We start from the raw sequence: 18,549 nt of genomic DNA, 5'->3' as shown, positions 1-18,549 counted from the left end.
ACTGGGAAAACCTTAGGCAAATGGAAAAAGACTGAAAGCCTGCTCAGCTTTTACACAGGTGAAGTGGGATCATAAAATTATCTTTTAAGTGTGCTGATTGTTTTGTAGATTGTTAATTGCAGGTTTTCACGTCCTTTCTTCTGCTTCTTTCCTGTCCATTTTGATCTCTCTTTCTCTTTGAATATATGTGTGGGGTTTTTTGGTGTCCAAAATTCTTTAGCGATCTAATGAAGTAATTAAATGGGGTGACTTTGAAAACACAGTAGGATAGCTTAGTGAATTTATTTGAAAATCCGTGTTTAACATACAATATTTTCTGTAAAGTTACCAAACATTCTGCAAGCAGTATTGTAGTTATGGCTGTTTTCAGAGAACTTGAGAGTTTGGTGGAAGATAATCATACTTCAGAGTAAACTATTTTCTACTTGTTTTCATTATGTAAGGGAATAAAACTGTTGCTGTCAGTGTTTGTGGGAACCCATCCATTCCCCAGACCTTGTAGTAAATGCTAATACTCCGCAGGCCATTTTTGAGATACTGAAGTGTGGAAGTGAAAAAAACCTTATTTCATTATTTACATATACGCAAATAACCTTTTTTCTCCCTTTTTACACTATCTGTGACAGCTTTTTAGAAAGTCCACTGCAACCCCAGTAGATGGGCCCGAAACAGCAGAAAAAACCAGTCCTGAAAGTTCAGCCTGGTTCATATCTGAGTGTGCCACCTCTCTCGCTTCGTTGTGAATTCACATCAACTCACTGGCACGATAACATGGAACGAGCTGCAAAGTCATCCACCACTTTTAATCTTGAGCAGTCAGGCTGGCAGGAGAGTAGAAAATGCTCTTCAGCAGGAGGTTTGATGCCTAGAAGAGTCTGAGATGGAGCACAGACTTGTGCCACATATGGGAGTCGCTGGGATGAGGATAGCCTTGCTCCTGTCCCGTGCCTGGTGGTGCCATGGTGCAGGACGACAGAGGAGGAGCAGCAGGTCGTACCCCTGGAGCAGGCACCTAGCTGTGTTCCCCTGGTGCTTTGGTGGGCCTCGCCCACGCGTGGTGGCAGGGAGGTGCCCACCGGGGGCTTCGCTCAGGCACTGTTTGTCATGCAGGGGCAGCTGGGGCTCGTGAAGCTTTGCTGGAGTTGAAGTGAGCTGTATAACTGGTATCATTTTAGCTTCCAGTCATCTGTAATAGTACCAGGAGGCTGTTTCTGCTTTGCATAACTTACTAGAAAAGATATTTTTACTTTCCTATATGTGCCCCTTATATAGAACATGAGGTGTAGCTTTTTGTCAGGAGACAACATGAACTGTATTTTCCAGTGTCACGACCGGCAAGTGTGAAATCTGCATGAAAATGCTTTTCCCAAGCGTCCTTTAGGCTGACTAGAGAGAAGTACTGCTGGGTGTGCAGGATGCTCGTACGTGAGCTTGGGGCAAGTAACTCCTCTGGTCCCCGCTGGTGGCAGTGGAAATTATCCATTGAGTTGGTTAGTAGTCAAACTGGGGAGGTGATCTGGGTAATCTCCCAGCCTGAAGGATGTGAGGTAGGAACAGGTGGGAGGAACCCTAAGTGATATGAGGGAAGCAGTAGGCTGGGAGAAGGAGGGTTCAATAAAATCAAATAATAAAACACACCCATGAAAGTGCAGGACCTTAAGTCTGAAAGAGTAGCTCTGTGCTTACATACTCGGCACAGCTTTAGTTTCCGATTTGCCTCCTTCCTTCAGGCTTCCTCCTGCCAGAGAGGTGGTCTGCGTGCCTGCTGTCTGCAGCTGGAGGGTCCCTGCTCTGCTCATGCCAGGGGTGGCAGGGGGCCACAGCCAAGGGAGATAACGCAGCCTGCCCTGGAGCAGGCGCTGCTCCTGGGGGGGGGGCACGCTTGGCTGGTTTTCCAGAGCATAGACTTCAGGCAGCAGGGCATTAGAAATATTATAGGCTATTAAATATATTGTTGGAGTATTTGGTTCCACTAACTGCTGCTTTTAATAGAGTTCAGATTTGAGATTTTTGGGACTGAGAAGGTTTGGACGTAAACTTTGTTAATTTGGCTTTGAAAAAGGAAGTTCTTTCATGCTTTGAAGGGGAAAAAAGCACAAGAAGGCAGAACTGCAAGTCTCTTCCTTAAATCAAAGTTTTCTGCCTGAAATGGGAACAGCTCAGCAGAACAGTTTAAGTAAACATGGCCATAGCTGCTTATCTGAGACACTGGCATCCTCTCTTCTGTGTTGCTTTTTTATGGTATCTTGGCGTCTCTCAGTCACTGATGTGTTTGTTCTCACAGCACCCCCTTCACAGCCATATATACTTTCATGTCCGTTTGATACTTGCTGCCAAAATTTGAGGCTTCATCTGATGAGCTCGCTCCAGGAGTGTAGGTTTTCTACACCTCTGTAGGTGAGATTTTTGGATTGCTGTCTGAAAGGTCTTTCCTGTAGCCCCCACTTTCTCTCTCCCTCTGTGGTGGCTTCTTCATTTATTATGGGAGAAGAAACAGGTAACTTTCCCTGAGTCACCTCGAGGTTAGCGTTCAGCACAGAGCAGGATATAACCTAGGCCAGAGACGGCAAGTGACCACTGATGATGTCCACTCATAGCCTATGTGGGAGGTCAGTGAGTGCAGTATAAACACTGGGAGACTTGCTGAAAATCACGTATGTATGTCAGAGGGCGAGGGGTTAGGTACTGTCCTCTAAAGCCAGTGTCTGAGCATGGGATCATGATTCTTCTCCTAGATAGAAAAAATGCGTCATATTGTGGGAATGGCTTATTGATACCTAACAGTACAGCTTGGGTTCTTGCCTCTGTGTGTGAAAATGCTGTAGTCTCACACTGGTTCTCTTACCCAGGAAGCACTGCCACATGTTAAGGAACTTTTGTGCATGAAGTGCTTCCACTGTACCGTTGCTTGAAACTTCATTATTAAAATTATTTTTTATTTTGAGTTCATATTTTGTTCTTAGAACCAGCTTCTAAAGGAACAATTTGTTTTAATTTGTATGTGAACAACAAAAATGTTTTAGTTACAGAGTGTAGGGTAACAGTTTATTTGATAGGTCTAGTAAACTAAAAAGTTCTGTGATATCTGGTAGAGTACTTCTGTGTGTTCTGTAGCATGTTCTTTAAAGTAATGGAAGAGTAAGAAATGAGAAGTGAGAGAAGCTTTTTGGTTTTTCATGGGAATTATTGTGTGTATTTGTGAGGCTCTAGTATATGTTCTTCCTCTTTTTGGCTATGTTATGAGGAATAAATCAATTAAAAAAAGTAAAAGAAGACTGTGCCTCTCTGCCAGTTCTGTCATGCTTCAGACAGTAGTGCATCAGGACATAGGAAGTGATCTCAGCCATGTTTCTAGTCCTATTTTTAAAAAGAGATGCTTCTTGATGAAACAGTCTCCAAAAGTATAAAGCTAGTACACATGCAGATCTAAGTATATTGCATTGCCAGCGTCAATCTAGTACATAAAGAGCTTCACAACTGTTTGGAGCTGCTCTTCTTTCATAATGGGCTGCAACTTGTTTACTAATGCTTGAAAGCATGTACACATCAAATAAATCTCTGGTATTTGGGCCATAGTGTACCAGCATTATGCAAAGGGAAGATTAATCACACTCTATATTAAGCTACGATCCACTTTACTCTTGATTCCTAACTATACTAAATCAACCAAACCATCAAAGAACAAAATTAGTGGAAGTGTTCCTCAGACAATACATTAATTTTCATGTTTATTTGTCTTATTGTTAAGAAAAGGGCAATCAGAAGAGCAAATCTTGGGGCTCAGGGCATTATAAATTAATCATAAGACACAAAGTGAGCTTTTGGGTGTGGAAAACTAGCAACAGATGGAAATGCTACATAGCTGCATCATATGGTGCGTATGGTGTTGCTGCAACACCTGAGAGGATACACGCTCCCTTTGCTGGTGTTGTTAATAGATAGTCTTTAGCACCCATTATTGGCAAATCTGACACAGAGTGAATTTGCAGCAGTGACTCAAAAGACTTTCCTAACATGAAGCATCTTTACTGCATATCATTTTAGCTCTTTCCTGTTTTTACTCTGCTCTCTTTCAGCGAAAAGGTCAAGAAAAGCAGTAGCTCAGTGGCTGAATTTTTCAGAAGTGCTTTACAGCAGTGAAAGCTGGGAAACCTCTTAAAGTGGTGTCTTACTCAGTAAGTTAAGCCTTTTGTTCTTAAGTTCATTTAATTTCCCTATTTCTTTCTTGAATCCTAGGTATCAGATTAATTGAAGTAGCTTCTATGGTATCTCAAGACAGGTGCGGAACCCCTCATCCCCCCCCAGCTTTCCGCCTCCCCCAGAGGTGGCCTTTGCCACACGAAACCTGTCAGCTTACCTTGTTAGACATGGTAGCGTTGAGTCAGTTCTGTAGTTTCATAACATGACTGTCTGTCTGCACTGAATGTGCTTGGTTGCCATATTCAGGTTCGGAGAATTACAATATGTAGTGTGTGCCTCTTTTTTTCTTCACTTTCCCTGCACACGTTTGTTTGTGCATGCACCCACACGCTTAAATAACGCTTTCCCTTTGCCATTGCACTCTGAAAGCCACCAGCTGCATTAACGAGAGGTTTTTCAAAGCCCAATCAGGAGCTTTTGGGCTTCCCCTAAAGCAGTAAGATAGGTATATTTGATATTGCTATCACTATAAGGAATTAAAAAAAGAGAATCCTTTTTAAAAAATCCTTTACTTTACAGTACTTCACAGTAACAGAGGCACACAGGAAGATTTTCTTGACGTAGCTAGAGCTTCAGCTAGCACGGGTGCCTTACTGTTGATTCAGATTGAAGGTCAGAGCCTTAAAAAGTTAAGTGCTGAATATTAAAATTTAATTTATAGCATTAAATTAGGACTGCTTATAAGTTTAACTAGCCTTAAGGGTGCTAAGTATTTCCAGCTGAGGCCAAAAGGACTTTCAGCTGGTCAGCATTTCTTGTGGTTGGGCCTGATACTACTTACTGTAATTTTCTTGCACACCTGATCTTGCTGCATTTTTCGCAGGTGTGAATTTCTTTGCTCACATCTTTTCATGCCTCATTTGCTAACTCTTCTGTTCTGCAAAACTGGCAGGATGACAGCAGGCAACTCCCTCATCTTTTTGTGTTAGGATTAATCCTCGGGGTTCTTTCTGATGTGTCTCCAGAAATACGTATTCAGCTTAGGCTGAATGCTGATTTGATTTGTAATACTAAAATGTGGATGATGCAGATCACTTTCTGAGTATTTTCTGCCTCTTAAAAAGAAACTGTTGTAGAGGTGTAGATTAACAGTTCCAGAGTTTTAAGCTCTCTGACACATAAAAAGTGTTCTTAAAATGCAGGTGTACTTTGGCATGTGCCTAAGTACTTTGCTGAATCTCTGTGTTTGACTTCATTTAGCCTACTTGGAGCTTTACAAATAACAATTAGATGGCTGGTCATTTAACAGATTGTGGTATTTTAGTACTCTGAATTGTGTTTTTCTGTTTTGGCATGATAGACAGATTTTTCTTTCAATTTCAGATTATATGGTTTGTTTTTACTTTAGTCTTTTTTTATTTGTATGATTTAATAGAATTTCTGTTTCAAGGATTGATAGCTGCTTTATTTGATACCTGTTTATAGGCATTTATTCATTACTTTTTCAGTGTACTGATATTTGTCAGAAGATAATGACACTGTTTCGTTTGTCAATGAAAATGAGGCTATAAATTACTGTAATTTGGGGATACATTTCTGGTATGAGCAAACGGTATTCCCTTAGCGAGTTTTCCGCTATGGAAAACTGGGTTATGCGTAACGTATTTTAGAAAAGACCTGTATTCCTCTAAAGAGGAATGGCATTTTGCAACTCCTGGAAACGGTAAGAATACAAATGTATGTATGTTTGTATTCAAGGTATGCCTCAAGATTTGCAGAGTTGTTTCTCCTGGTTCACATAGGGGACTGGAAATGCTTGGTTGTGGGTTCTGTTCCTGATTTATTTGATTTTATTTTTATTATTTTTTTTAATCCCAGTTCTGTAGGACACGAGGTGAATAGTTCAACTCTTTGCACCTTAATGCAGTCACTTGCCATGTTCTTCCCAGAGCTGCCCTGCATCTGCCACTGGTGCAGCTGCATTAGGTCCTGATGTCATGATACTCACCACCACCAAAGATCGAAATGAAAGTCACACAGATGTGTGACTTATTTTACTGACAAGCACAAAAGGATTTAGCAAAATTAAGACTCAAGAGTAAGCTGTGGGAGGGAGGATATGATGTATTCTTCCCTGCTAAAATCATAGCATTAACATTCTTGGCAGCATCACTGAGCTCCACAGTAACTTCTGGTTTACATTTTAAAAATGCACCAAATAGCATATACTGTTTAATTCCGCGTTGCATTACGCAAGAGAATGCGATTGCCTCAGAGAAGCACATCTGCATTGCGAGAGTAAATTCTCCTGGGAAGTAAGCGCATCTTCTGCAGAAGTCAGTGAGGCGTGGGCAGGGCATTGCTATTTTGGCGAGCAGAGGGAGCCCGCGTTGGAAAGCTGCCTCACCTTTCACTTTCCATGGAACTTACCCTTTCTCCCTGTTTCAGGCACCAACCACTGCCACTTTCTTCTCCTACTGCTGTTGTGGGGCTGGGGATGCTTTCAGTGATTGATTAAAGCGTTAATCCGGGTTTTGGGAGTCATGGACTTTGCTGTCTGTCTGGCTCGGCTGTGATCCCTGAGCAGGACAGGCTATTAGGGAGCAGTAAGGTATGCAATTCAAAAAACATCTGGAAGAGCTAAGAAAATGAAGAACCCCAAAACCACACTTCTGTGATAGTATCTTCTTTAACTGATAAGTTGGCAGCAGTTGATGGCAGGTACGGAATTCCTGGCATTTTTATAATGTCTTTCAGTTTGCTTCTTCCAAGGCGCTCTCTTGCTGGAAGCAAAGTCAGGCTCCTGCTGTCTCAGTTCAGCTCAAGTTCTTCCTGTCATCCTAAAGCTTGGTTATGAACCCTCCTGTTCCTCTTATCAGCACGCATGATATTTTTATGGCAGTGTTTAGCAAAGACTTTCCAACAGCGCCTATGACAGTGTAATTGTACCTCTCTGATAGAAATAACTCCTTCTTTAATGGGGGGCTCTGGATGCTTTCTAACACAGCTTTCTTCGGAGCAGGCTGGGCATCTGGTCGGCTGGTCTGTAATGTGGGTGCACAGAATTTCTATTTATATATAAATACATATATAGTTTATATATAAATTTCTATTTATAGATTTTCTATTTCTATATATATTTATATAGAAATTATATATAATTTTTAATATAAGGCACTGTTCAAAGTAGTTATTCATAGTTTGCTGTTAAACTGCAAGACTGGAGTGAGAGAGATTCCACAGGGGTCTGTCCTGGCTGTGGTAATACTCATTGTTTTCATTACTGGAATGATTGATGGAGCAGAGAGAGCAGTTATTAAATTTACATAGGATAAGAAGCATAGAGGGGGGCCGCAGGCTCCTTGGAGGGCAGGATTAAAGTTCAGAGCTGCCCTGGCTAACTGGAAGAATGGTTTGGGGTAGAAGAAAACGGGGTACAAACAGAAGCGCTGTACAGGGGTAGAAATATCCAGTCGCATGACACAGGATGGGGAATGGCTGACTCAACAGTGGTCCTACAGAAGAAGGTCTGGGAGCTGGAGTTGGGCTGTGTTGGAGGCAGTTTGGCCTGGTTTAGTTGAATAGGGCGTTAAAAATCACAGCTGGTTCCCAGACCACCAGAGAAAACCAGCCTGCAGCAAGTCCTGCTTTCCTGTCCCTTGGGAGCTGGGCTGCCAGTGCGCTGCTGAGTGGGCAGCTTTTCCTTCCCTCCCCTGTCTCTGCGGCTCTGACCCCGGACCTGGCAACCCTGCAGCTCCATCCTGAGCGCCCGTGGGGCAGAGCCCCGGCTCAGCTCCCTGCCAGGCCTGACCCGTCTGTGCAGGGCAGTGCATCTGAGAGAGAAGGGGATCGTAGACCTGAGGCTGTAGGTATCATACAGTCATACAAGGAACGATTTTCCCATCCCTGCCCCTCGAAAAAGCACTGTTTTGGGGTGCGTAAAGAAAAAAAGCACAGAATGACCCATCCATTTCACTCAGTGTTGGAAATGGCTCAACACCTAGTTTGGGGCACAGCACAGTCCAGAGCCAGCTGGATGGTGGCCAGGGAGAAGGCATGATCAAAGATTTGGAAAACATGACCTGGGGAAGAAGATGAAAGAATTGTTGGAAAACATGACCTGGGGAAGAAGATGAAAGAATTGGGATTGTTTAGTCTAGAGGGGGGAAGGCCAGTAACAGACATGATAGCAGCGTTCAAGTATGTGGAAGGTTCCTCCTACAGGGAGGAAGGGAATAAATCCTACTGCACAACTGCTGGGGTCAGGACAGGAAGAAATGGGCTTAATTGGAAGGTGGCAAGACTTAGGCAAATGTTTAAGAAAGCTTCCAAGTGATAAGGGTATTTTGGTGCTGCAGTCATTTGCCTTTGAGAAAGCCATGGAAGCATCATCACTGGAGGTTTTTATAAAACAGACAAACCTCCTCCAGGAATATTTTGGGCATTGCTTTGGAGAAGGAGGTGGAATACATGCTTCTGAAGGTCGTTTCCCAGGAAATAGTGAAGCATTTTTTTTCTTTTTTTTTTTTTTCAGTGATCCTGTGAACTTAGGTAATCTCTAATAACCCAACAAATAACTAAGATAATGGCAATTCATTATTGCAACATATCAGTGGTAAATAGACAGCTGATTTATGCACAAAAACCGATGACGATGATGATATCCTGCTCTCTGTTCTAGCTAAAAAAAAAATAATAAAATCTGAGTAAGCTAATTTTACTGGAATGTTTCAAAAGGCTGTTCCTGTTAATATATTACTCTATACAGAAATAGAGGAAGTGATGTTGGTTGGCTCTGCTTATTGAAATATTGTGCAAACACAGTCAGTAGCCGCTAATGCATAGTGTGGCCATAGTAAAGCCAGCGCTCCTCCAGGAGGCATGGGAGTTTTACACCAGAGCGTGGTGTTGTATTTTCAACCTAGATGTTTGTGCACTTGTGTACTTCTTTTATGTGGAGTCAGGGAGCAGGCTGAGAAGAACTAGGCTTTAATTACCTCATTGCTATCTATACACATGAGTTATTCTTCTCTGTTGTCTCATTACATTAAGTGCATGAGGCAGCAACTGAAGAACAAACCTCAAACTTGTCCTTTGCTTCTTAAGCCAAAAAGCACTTTGGCAGCTCCTGCAGCCATTGTGATTGCATCTCCCAATGTGTTTGCTGTTCAGTGTATGGGGGTGGCACGGAGGGAAGAGAGAGGTTCTTCCCCATAAGTGTAATCTTCGGCCTTGAGAAATGGCTTGCGGTGTCCCCACGGATACTTTCCTCCTCTCTTTGTTCTCGCTGGAGGATCCCCTCCATGACTTTGCAAGTTTCTGCAGGTCCTCTGAAGTCTTCTAACTCAGGTTTCTGTGATAGAACAAAAAAGCATAGAAGAAAAGAGTCTTTTCCTTTTAGAAACACTGCACCCCCATGTCCTTGTTGCTGTGCAGGGCGGGGAAGAGGAGGTCAATGCTGCTGTAGCCCATGGTGGTAACCTGGGTGGTGGAGGGTGCTACAGGACGCCTGTAGGAGAGACTCCTGAGTAGGTAGGGCCAGGCAGTTTGGGTCTGGTGAGAGCAGCCGGACTCCTTGTCTCCAGCTCCTGGCTCGACAGCCCTGAGGGGTGTTTTGTCACTGTCATCCTGGGCCTAGGAGCACTGGTGAAGGGTGGTGCAGAGTCACCATGTGCCCAGCACGGATTTAGCAAGGCTTATCGTAATCCTGGCAGGATCCACACTAACTCTGCGTGGTCAGAAATCACCACGCGCTCACGTCCCAGGCCCTGCAGCTCTGGCCACACAGTGCTGCGTGAGGAAACACCAAGAAACGTGCTGCTGAGCCGGTCCTGGTGCTTCTGCGTCTGGAAGAACTGCCCTGAGCACTCAAGAGTTGCTGACCATCACCTCTTTGCAAAAGCTTCCTCCTTCTAATCTGCTGCTGTGCAGGTCTGTGTCCTGATTGAGCGTGATAACAAAATGAGGGCATGCATGTACAAGTGCACATACAGACATATATTTTTGGCCTCTTGCCTTTTTTTTATTTGAAATACTAGCATGCGTTTGCCTCTGACCCAGCCTATCTGCCATGCATCAGCAAACTAACATTCTTCATGATCTTGAGTGTCCCATCTCACGAGAAATGAATCAGCACTGCTCTTCCTGTGGAGGGTTCTTTAGGGGGATTTAAATCGTTGATTTCAATTGTGACTATAATCAGCAAGCAGGAAAACTTTGTTAAAATAATCAGCTTCTAAATCTTGTTTTGCATTTACTCTTTATAGTTATTGTCCTTAAAGAAGGGAATGCTTTCAGTACTTGAAATAATTTTATATCTCTTTTTTTAAACATAGATTACATTATATTTCTACAGATGTTCCATCAGTAATCCGCTCCAACGTAGATTTCTGTGGGTCTCTAATTTTTCTGGTTTTTATTTTAATCAGTGGTGCATTTTCTGTTCACTGTTTACTAGATTGTATTTTTGCATGTGGCTTGTATTAGGCTACATTCACATGAAAATAAATGTTCAGCAAAAAAGGAGATTTTGAAACATTTCTGTCATGCAACTAAATGGTTCCTTAAAATAAGAGCTGGAACATAGAAGGGAAAATAGAAGAAAAAAAATTAAACTTGTTTTGCCTTAAAATTAAGCCATTTTTAAAAAGAACAGTCAATTGTCGTTACTAAGTATTTTTTAATTATTATTAATTTTTTATTATTATTTATTTGGTCACAGTATCTTAAAGAGTTTTGGGAATCATAGATCCTAAACTCTTGCACATCACTTCCATTAAGAAAGTATCTGACTCTTATTAATTTTCTTCAAGTTCCTTTCTGATGTTTGAGCTAAGTGTTTAACTCGGCCTGCTAAACGCACTGAAATGATGAAGATACTCTCCTGTCTGGTCTGGCAGGAGAGACTGCTACTGCAAGCTGATATAGGGGTGTCCGTCAGTCCTGATTTTAGAAGTGTAGTCAGTAACTGCTGTCAGTACCAAGTCTGATTCTCTTTGAGGCTTGAGCAGCAAAGATCCTTCTCGAAGTGCTACTTAAAAGAACCACCTAAATTCAAACAGTTTCAATAGATGCAGTATTGGAATCTAATACAAATTGTCACAAACTAGTTCAGAATATGTCTCAATTTATATACATAAATGCATGAGAGAGAAGTCACTTCTATATTAGTCTGCATGTGGAAGGTGGTGACCTGGCCCAGAGGGAGAGAAGAGGGTTGCATAGCAGACCGAGGAGAGGAACAGGGTTTGGGGCTTTGCTGTTGTGTTCCTAGTCACATTCTTGGATCTTGCAAAAGCGACTCTTTTCTTTCGAATTCATGCAGTTGTAAATGAGGAAGTGAGCCTGAGCCTTGTTGGGAGATCTTAGGAATAAACTTTTAGGAATATACTTTGTTTTCTGACGTGCTACTTCATCTCCCCCAGGAAAAGGCAGCAGATGGCTGTTGGTCCCATGGGGGGCAGCATGCTGAAGGCACACGTGGATCAAGCTTGATAACACTGATCACTTGTGGAGTCTGGCGGGTCTCTTCTCAGAGAGCTTTGCAAACATGAGCTGGAAGTAAAGATACTAGACAAACTTACTGTCTTCCCCTAGTGTGTGTATGAAGGCCAGTTCTTGGAAACTGGGGAAGGAATTAAGGATGTGGTGCCGAGATAAATCTTCAGAGATGTGCATGGGCAGATGATCAGGTGATTCCCTCTTCCATTTCTCTTAGCCATGACTTCTTTTGCTGCGCACCCTTGCTGGCATTGCTCCTGGTCAGAGTTCATGCAGGGGGAGAAGTTATTACTCCTGGCACATACTGTGCTGCTTAACTCTTAGCAACATGAGCTCTGCGCTCTATCACTTACACCTTTTCTTCTGTTCTCCTAGCTTGACACCCATCCTCAGCCAGCTTTGATGCAGGATATCACCCTTGCCTAGCTGCGTCTTGCATCTCAGGTTAGATGGATGAGTGCATCTGATGGCTTCTTTTGAAAGCAGATGTGTGGAAGCGTGTATATTGCCAGAGGGCTGTGGCCAAGAGACACAGGAACCTTTTTGCAGAACTGTCAGTAATGGTTTGTCATCCATTCATCACTCTTTAGCAGCCTCCACACTGGGGGTCTGAGAAGCCCCGTGGTGGGAGTTACGTAGGTGCAGCACTTTTACAGGCTGAGGGCAAGGGAGTCCTCACTGAGCCTGTGTCTGAATTCTGATCAGAATTTGTCACTGTCTGCAGATTAGTTGACGCTCTATGTCCACATGCAAATTGTGCATTGCATTTCAGGAATCGCCTGCAGAATATATAGAAGCACTCACATCGTGAGTTCAAAAAAAAATCAAAGAGCCCACAGAGTGTGAAAACCAGCAGTAAAATGGGTATAAGAGTGTTTCTGCATGGGAAGACCCCAGACTGAAAAAAAATTGTGCATCAGCATCCATGAATCTTATGTCGGTTTTGGGTTTTGGTTGGGTTTTTTTTGTGGTTTGTTTTTTTTTTTTTTTACCAAACAGATAGCCGGTGGAAGCTGTAATCAGCAGTATGTTTGTTTATAGAGTTACAAGGGGGAGTCCAACACAGTGATTTGTGGTTGCAGACTGATTCACTGCTGCTGCAGCCAGCGAGTGGTGGGCAGAGTGGGCTGGATTTCAGGAGCACAAGAGACACTCATTGTAGGCAGCTTAGAGGGACCTTCCGCGAGCGAGTAAAGAGAGCAGCTCCTCTGCAGGCAGGCCAGAAAATGGAAGTAGCAGCTCGCAAAGCCTCTAGACAAGATTAAAACCGACAGGAAATGAAAACTAACTTCACTGTTTTTCTTACAGGCTGACCGCCCTCCCCCTTCGCTAATGCTCACGGTGTCCGTAGGAGAGCAGTTCCTCTACCTACTTCTTGGAATGCGCACGCTCGGGTTAGAAAAGTGCGTGACCAGAGCCAAGCTCTGCTGTCAGTGGGGCTGCATGAGCCTTGGCTCTCCAGGCAGCTTTATTTTAGACACGCAGTTACTGTCATTATCTCTGTAAAGCTGCATTTAAAAGCAAGGATGTGTGTAAAGAAGGAAAGTACTTCTCTTTCCTCTCTCCCCCTCTCGCTGCCTGTTAATCTGTTACAACAGATCTGTTGCTGTGCAGAGCGTGTTAGGCTCAGCAACTGCTCTCCCTCGGCGTACCTGCCAACTTTTGAAATCTATAAATAAGGATGTTTGGAGCGGGGGGAATAGACACACCTTCTAACTCCATTGAAGTACTTGGACACAACATGCTTATTTTGGCAGGATGGATTGGGAAAAATGGGAAAAAATATATATATATTGCTACAATATAAGGACTATCTCTCCCAAATAAAACAGCTGGCATGTATATGTGGCTAAAGCAGATTTGCTTAGATTTATGCTAGTCATGCTGTGAGCTGCACTAAAAGAAAATGAAACAAGTCATCTTTCATCCCCCTCAAATGCAGACCTTTGCCAAAGTTTGTTTCTTAGAAACTAAATGAACCTGATGAAGCAGGATCTTGTGCCTAAAAATAGAGCATTTTACTTTCCATCTTGCCCCTCACAGGCAGGGTATAATTTTACCTCAGCCAAGAAGTGAGATGAAAGGAGATTCGAGCTTTGCCTTATATCTCTGTCCTCTTTTGAGCTTGTGACAGAGGGACCTCATCTTTCCTGACCAAGTTCAAAAGTGCAGCGAGTAGGGATCCTAACAGGAAAGAACCACCATTGCACGTTATGCGGTCAGGGCAGCAACTGCATTTTGCAGGTAACGTGGCCTTGCATATGACTACATGGTTTCTGCTACCCAAGAATGTGGTGCTTGCTCTCATGGGGCTAAATGTTCTGCTCTTGGAGCAAAATGACCTTTGCAATCCTGAATGAAAAGATGGAGCTTTAAACCTAACTTTTGCAAAACCACCTGAGCTGCAGGTATTGTGGAGCATAGCTGCGCAAATATCCCCAGCTGCGCTTTAGGATTCTCGAGACGCGTGCGAGCTGTGTGGCTGCGGCTGCCTCCCGGCTCTGCAGGTGCGTGCTGGTGGGGGCAGAAAGGGGCCGGGGTGTGTGTGTGCTGCAATGCTGCAGCCTTCTGCCCTTGGCACCCATCAGGAAGGCAGAGCCTGACTAGCAGGCACAGAAAAGCTGGCCATCGGCCAGGTTGAATGCCAGGATCCCAGTGACAGCTTCCTTCCCCTCTTTTCTTCCACCCCACCCTGCTGAGTGGTTTGGAGGGTGGTATCCCAGGGTGCTTGTCAGGGTGCGTGTGTGTGTTGTGGGGTCTGTGTGTGTGCTGTTGCTTTGCTTTTCTGTGCTCCTTTGCATGTGGATCTGTCTGCACCTGTTTGCCTGCTGCTTTTCTAAGCTCGCGCGGCGTTCTTTGATTCATGGGATCGCAAGCGTACGAGCCGGCGCGCGGCAGCTTGGCACGGCCGTTTCATTAGAGCAGAGGAGGCCTGTGTCCTGCAGGGTTGTTTTAGTAGAGACATGTCCCATCTGCTGCTTCTTATCACCCTTTTTATCTGTGCTGCTGACTCATGCAGTGTGGTCTGCTCAGCTCTCCGTTGCAGTCACATCGCACTTTGAGTTACCTTTACTATGACTCATGCTTGTTTTTTCTCTTGCCAAGTGTCAAGCCAAAAACAACCCAGTCTTGTCCCTCTCTCATGTGTTCTGTCCTATCCTACCCTTTACTTCCAAGTCTTGAACCTCTGTCATAATCTTGTCCTTCCCCTCAAGTGAACCACCTGTAACTAAGTTTTAAGCTGTGTAATTTCATCTTCCATAGCATCTCTGCACTCTGCACCTGAGGCTAGCAAGATTACCAGGCTTGTCCTAAAATTTATGTTAGTTCCTCTTACTTGCCTTCTCAGATTAGTTTGGTGGAGAATTTTTTTTGCTTTCCTCTGTTTAAAGAAAAAGCATGTTTATTAGTGTTTTGGTATGAAATTTTGCATTGGGACAACATGTGCATATTCCACATCTTCATATGTAGTATAGGCATACGGATGCAGAGCCTCTTGACTTGAAATCTGCCTGCATGTTGGGCTAATGAGGCCACAGTTTCGGACAACTTGTGCTGAGGTTTCCCTTGCTTGCTCTTGGCCTGTACTTCCAGAATCAGCCCATAAACCCAGGCGTGCATCCTGCATGGGCAGTCAGTAGCGTGGTACACCAAGCCTGAAATCCCCACTTGAACTGCTAGTGCATGGTGTCTAGGTTGAAGAGGACAATCGAGTTGTGCTACTGAAAGCTTGGCATTTCCTTGTTTCAGATGAGGGGAGTTTTGCCAGTGATTCCTTTGTGGACAGATTTGTGTCCCCTTGACCCTTTTCAGTGCAGAGATCCCTAAATCCTTTGCAAACGAGAGCCTGGTATGTGTTCCACTGAGGAGAGATGATTGGCAAAGGTTGCTGTACAGTTAAACTGATGCCAGGTTCTGTATCTTACTGTCCTGAGCCCTTAGTCATGTCAAACTTCTGCTGAAGATGGGGTGTCTGGTTGAAATCTCTTTGCCTTGAATAAACCTTGTAGAATTTGGCTTGTATGTTGCTGTTGTGGTAGCTATTTTGATGTCACAGAAATTGGCCTAGAAATGGACAAAAATTATTGGAAAAATTTTTAGAACAGAAAGTGGGGGTAATGCCAGATTTTTTTTAATTTAAAATAACCCCACCTTTTCCTCATCGTCTTCCAGCAAAACACTAGACGGGTTTAGATTGCTGTGTCAATTTTCTTTTCTAGGAACAAAATTAGAGTTTGGGTTTTTTTTATTGGGTCATACACAAATGATGAGAACACACAGCTGTCTCTTACAGACTTGTGTGTAGAAAACTCTTTTCAATGATAAACGTGTCACATTTTTTTAGACCAAGCTGCTTAAAACTTTTCCAAAAGCTAAATTCCTTACAGATTTATCTGTGCCCTTGGATGTAGCCTTTGAAGCTGCACCACCTGATCAGGCAGACTCTCCAGTCCCATCTCAGCTCTCTGAGGTGGACAGAAGTCTTTTCTGTACCTGATCTGCAGGGGCCAAGTTGGTTGGAGACGCGGTAGCTCCTTCCCGTGGAAGGCACCGGACCATGTTTCAGCATTTCCCTTGTGGTGCATGTGCTAAACGGTGCCTTGGATGTATTGAACCCTTTGCTGATAGCTGTTTGGCCTGAACATATCAGGGGATATGTAGTAAGTGCAGAAGCTTTACCCTTCCAAGCTTGTGGGACTGACCGACTGTTGGCTTTGGGCTCTGGGCAGGTATGTCATGTCCTCCCCTGTTCCCAGCTCTCCTTCCTATTTAGCTTGAAAATTTCATGGTTCTGTGAATTTGCTGTTGCTGGGTGTCCCTGGCAGTGTGCTGCCAAGCTTTGTTGGTCCCTGGTGTAAATAAATGGGGCTGATGGTAAGCAAACTACTCCATTGTTTCTGAGAAGCATCTTGTTTTCTTGTAAGCCTGAAGGAGTACGGTCCCTGACTCCAAACCATGACTGTATGGCCCTCCTGCCCAACACATGGCATCTGAGTAGGAAATAGGGGTTGCTCGTTCAAGTGCTTGACCCTTGGAGGACAGTGGATGGTGTGTGTGTGTATATATATATATATATATATATGGTGCTGTCCCTGACTGCAGATGGTGCTGAGGTATGTCCTGGACACGCAGTCACATGCCATGGCTGTACCCCTGGGAAGACGGGGGCATGTGGAGACTTCTCCATTTTCTGGTTTCATTTGGGGCATGAGGGAGGAAGTGTGGGTGTGCGGGTGGCTGGTGCTGTGCCCTCCTGCCAGCTACTGGGGGGTGGCTCTCACTTGGGCAAGAGCAAGGTGGTGCACCTCCTGCCTCAGGACACTGGGCAACATCCATACAGGCTTAGGTTTACTCCATGGCTCGTTTTACCCATATGCAAAACAGGTGTCTAATGATACCTGCCTTTGTTGTGGAATTGAGGCTTAATTAATTAATTAATTGATGTTCACTAAATGCCTTGAGATCCAAGAATCACTGTGTATGCCCCAGAGCAGCAGCAACGCTTTGAGGTTGGAGAACCATCTCCTCTCCCATGGTGAGGTTTCCGAAAAGGGAGAGGCTCCAGCCCCTCCCTCCCTGGCTCCTCTCCGTTTTTTTTGGATGAAGCGGTGCCGTGCTGCACGTTAATTGTATGGCTTGCTCTCACTGACTTCTGCCTAAATAAATAAATAAATAAATAAATAAATAAATAAATAAATAAATAAATAAATAAACTGATGTGCTTAATGCAGTCAGCACGTAGGGCACTTGCCAAAGAATTTCACAAAGCAGCCGAGCTGGGTTGCCAAATGTCATGTCTTTTATATAAAGCATTCTTCAGGAAGCAAAGTTGCACTGGGGAAAAAAAAAAAAAAAAAGAAGAAAATGTTATAAAAACTCTCACTGTAGTAAGAAACATTTTCTTCCCCCACAGGGAGAATGTCTGGGCCGTGTCATGGTGGGATCAAGGGAGTCTATTTTTATTTCATTTTAAAGTCCCCTCTCTCATTTCTTTTCTGCACTCTCCCACCCAAAGAGTAACTCTTTACCCTGCTGGCTTGGAGAACTCAGTTTAGATTAGCATTCAAAAGCAGGGTTGTGGAATGGTCATCTTATATGTGAAAATACTTGTCAGTGGATTTTTGGGTGGAGAGAAGGCTATTTAAACAGTGTTGGTGTCAGAATGTTTATTAGTTTAATACAATTAATGATTGAGGAAAGCAAACGGGTTTTTTTCTTTTATTTTGTGGGGAGTGTGGGGTGGCAACAAAACTTCCACATCAAAAAGAAAGTCTGGTGTAAATGCATATGAATGTGTTTTTATTGAGAGAGCGTATACATGCAGTTTATACATTTAGGTGCCTGTGTTTAGCTGTGCAGCGTGTCACCTCTGCGAGCATGAGCGGCAGTGGTTTGACCCCGATTCTCCTCTGACAGGTGAAGTTTGCTGTGGGATCTGCTGTATTCAGAGAGGTTTGGTGTCAAACCCTGCTTGAACTGCACCCCACGACTTGCGGGGGGCTCTCAGGAGCCGGGCAGAGGTGCCCTGGGTGAGGTGGCCCCTGCTGCATTTCCCCAGGGGCAAAGGATGCGGGAGGATGGGTGGGTGTGAGCGGGTGGCAGGCTGAATCCGGTGTTTTGGGGGTCAGCGTTGTGGCCCATGGGCTGTAGGCTGGGCATGGGTGTCCTGGGCATCTGGGCTGAGCACCAAGCAGGGTTTTGCCCAGTTTCAGGGCCCTGCAGGGGTCCGACGGCAACCGGCTGCTGCTGCTCAGCTCGCCCAGCTGCTTTCTGGTAAAGCTGTGGGAGGGTGAGTTTTGGAAATCTGTGCAGACCCATAGCACTGCTTCTGTTCATCCCTGTACTCCCAGTTCCTGTCTTGGGGCGGTTCTTACAGCTCCAGAGGCCAGAATTTTTTGCTCTAAATTA

General features: G+C 44.1%; 1 protein-coding gene across 6 annotated transcripts in view; it reads left to right on the top strand.

Moving 5' to 3' along the window:
• ATXN1 (ataxin 1) overlaps window positions 1-18,549 on the top strand; it is a 218,803-nt gene that overhangs the window by 25,321 nt on the left and 174,933 nt on the right. For 5 of the 6 annotated variants that reach the window (XM_040586216.1, XM_040586211.1, XM_040586215.1 and 2 more), the window contains one exon: window positions 4,077-4,175. The exons of the other annotated variant lie outside the window; for it this stretch is intronic. The gene's annotated coding sequence lies outside the window, so the exon portion shown is untranslated. The remainder of the gene's footprint in view (window positions 1-4,076; window positions 4,176-18,549) is intronic. 6 annotated transcript variants of the gene reach the window in all.

This window comes from Falco naumanni, chromosome 3, assembly GCF_017639655.2.
Source record: "Falco naumanni isolate bFalNau1 chromosome 3, bFalNau1.pat, whole genome shotgun sequence".
NCBI classification, from domain to species: domain Eukaryota; kingdom Metazoa; phylum Chordata; class Aves; order Falconiformes; family Falconidae; genus Falco; species Falco naumanni.
Note: the sequence above shows the minus strand (reverse complement) of the source record. Positions and strands in the feature narration are given on the sequence as shown.